Raw genomic sequence first — 3108 nt, 5'->3', positions numbered from 1 at the left:
GTGGTCCCATTCCTGAATGCCACACTAATGTAACCAAAGGTGCTTCACATAGGATTTATCTATGTTGGAGGATGGAGACAAAATTTCCAAACTATTATTTGAAGAAAACACAATCTAGTGAATGGTAGGTGACAGAGAAAATGTTCCAAAATGCTGTTTTACCCAGCTAATGGACTTTGTTGTTCAAATGACTGAGAAAACCAGGACAACTTCACAAGATGCTAATAGGTCTCTTTCTGAAGATGTTGCATGCAGCAAAATATGTTCTCCTCCTTTTATTTTTCTCAGCCAGACTGAGATTTTTGCTGCATGGCTGGCTAAATCTTTGACAAGGGTTCTTCACTCTTTCTGACCAGTACTTCATACCCACATGCCAATTATTGTCAGCTCTTGTGTAGACACTCATGAAATCCAAGCTTCATGCTAATACATCTGGATATTCCACAGAGGGTTCAGGCTTTCACCTGGAGAATAATCAAAGGCTGAGATTGACCACAATACACAGGATAATTTTGTTCAATTTGGCAGCTATAAATGGAACTTAGGGACCTATATAATGCTAATGGAAAGTATATATTTATTCATTTTTAATTTCTTAATCTATGGTTCCTTATTATGAGCTCCCTTAAATCACATAGGGTGATATTGATTGGAGATTACAAGAATCTTGTTAATTAAGTCTTCTTGATGTTGACTCTTTTTTTTTCTTCATTGACCAAGCTATCATTAAGTAGAGCATTGTTCACCTTCTGTGTGTATGTGGGCTTTCTGCTGTTTTTGTTGCTATTCAAGACCAGCCTTAGTCCATGGTGATATGATAGGAGGCATAGAATTATTTCAATCTTCTTAAATTTGTTGAGGTCTGTTTTATGGTCATTCTTTAAATTTATTTTCTACATTCTTTGTTTACATTCGAAATAATTTCCCTTTCATGGTTCCCACATCCCCATAAGTCCCCTCTTCCCTCTGCCGATTCCCCAATCACCCTCCTCCCATTTCTCTGTCCTGGTAATCCCCTACAATGCTGCATCAAGCTTTTCTAGGACCAGGGCCCTCTCCTTCCTTCTTCTTGGGAATCATTTGATATGTTAATTGTGTCTTGAGTACTCAGAATTTCTGGGCTAATATCCACTTATCAGTGACTGCATTCCATGTGTATTCTTTTGTGATTGGGTTACCTCACTTAGGATGATATTTTCCAGTTCCAACCATTTGCCTAACAATTTCATGAATTCATTGTTTTTAATTGCTGAGTAGTATTCCATTGTGTAAATATTCCACATTTTCTGTATCCATTCCTCCATTGAGGGACATCTGGGTTCTTTCCAGCTTCTGACTATTATAAATAAGGCTGCTATGAACATAGTAGAGCATGTGTCCTTATTGCATGCTGGGAAATCCTCTGGGTATATGCCCAGGAGTGGTATAACAGGGTCCTCCTGAAGTATCATGCCCAATTTTCTGAGGAGATGCCAGACTGATTTCCAGAGTGGTTGTAGCAACTTGCAATCCCACCAGCAGTAGAGAAGTGTTTCTCTTTCTCCACATCTTTGCCAACACCTGCTGTCTCTTTGAGTTTTTAATCTTAGCCACTGTGACTGTTGTGAGGTGAAATCTCAGGGTTGTTTTGATTTGCATTTCCCTAAAGATTAATGATGTTGAACATTTCTTAAGGTGCTTCTCAGCCATTCAAAATTTTTCAGGTGAAAATTCTTTTTTAGCTCTGTACGCCATCTTTTGCCAAAAGCAATATACAGATTCAATGCAATCCCCATCAAAATCCCAACGCAATTCTTCATAGAGTTAGAAAGAGCAATTCTCAAATTCATCTGGAATAACAAAAAACTCAGGATAGCTAAAACTATTCTCAACAGAAAAAGAACTTCTGGAGGAATCAGTATCCTGGACCTCAAGCAGTACTACAGAGCAATAGTGTTAAAAAAAAACTGCATGGTAGTGGTACAGTGACAGGCAGGTAGATCAGTGGAATAGAATTGAAGACCCAGAAATTAATCCACACACTTATGGTCACTTGATCTTCGACAAAGGAGCTAAAACCATTCAGTGGAAAAAAAATAGCCTTTTCAACAAATGGTGCTGGTTCAACTGGAGGTCAGCATGCAGAAGAATGCAAATCAATCCATTCATATCTCCTTGTACTAAGCTCAACTCCAAGTGGATCAAGTACCTCCACATAAAACCAGACACACAGAAATGAACCCACACACCTATGGTCACTTGATCTTCGAAAAAGGTGTGGAAAACATCCAGTGGAAAAAAGATAGTCTTTTCAACAAATGGTGCTGGTTCAATTGGAGTTCAGCATGCAGAAGAATGCATTCTTATCTCCTAGTACTAAGCTCAATTCCAAGTGGATCAAGAACCTCCACATAAAGCCAGACATACTGAATAGCTTGTGCACTAAGATCAAGAATTGACAAATGGGAACTCATAAAATTGCAAAGTTTTTGTAAGGCAAAGGACAACATCCAAAGGACAAAACAGCAACCAACAAATTGGGAAAAGATCTTCACCAACCCTACATCCGACAGAGGACTAATATCCAATATATATAAAGAACTCAAGAAGTTAGACACCAGAGAACCAAATAACCCTATTAAAAATGGGTTACAGAGATAAATAAAGAATTTTCACCTGAAGAAATTCAGATGGCTGAGAAGCACCTTAAGAATTGTTCAACATCATTAGTCATTAGGGAAATGCAAATCAAAAAAACCCTGATATTTTATCTCAAACCAGTCAGAATGGCTAAGGTTAAAAACTCAGGAGACATCAGGTGTTGGTGAGGAGAAAGAGGAATACTCCTCCACTGTTGGTGGGATTGCAAGATGGTACAACCACTCTAGAAATCAGTCTGCCAGTTCCTCAGAAAACTGGGCACGAAATTTCTGGAGGACCCTTCTATACCACTACTAGGCATATACCCAGAGGATTCCCCAGCATGCAATAAGGACACATGCCCCACTATGTTCATAGCAGCCTTATTTATAATAGCCAGAAGCTGGAAAGAACCCAGATGTCCCTTACTGGAGGAATGGATACAGAAAATGTGGTATAGTTAAACAATGAAATACTACTCAGCAATTA

The sequence above is a fragment of the Apodemus sylvaticus genome, chromosome 1 (genome assembly GCF_947179515.1).
Source record: "Apodemus sylvaticus chromosome 1, mApoSyl1.1, whole genome shotgun sequence".
Classification (NCBI taxonomy): Eukaryota; Metazoa; Chordata; class Mammalia; order Rodentia; family Muridae; genus Apodemus; species Apodemus sylvaticus.
The sequence above is the reverse complement of the archived record's forward strand: the minus strand, read 5'-3'. Positions refer to the sequence as shown.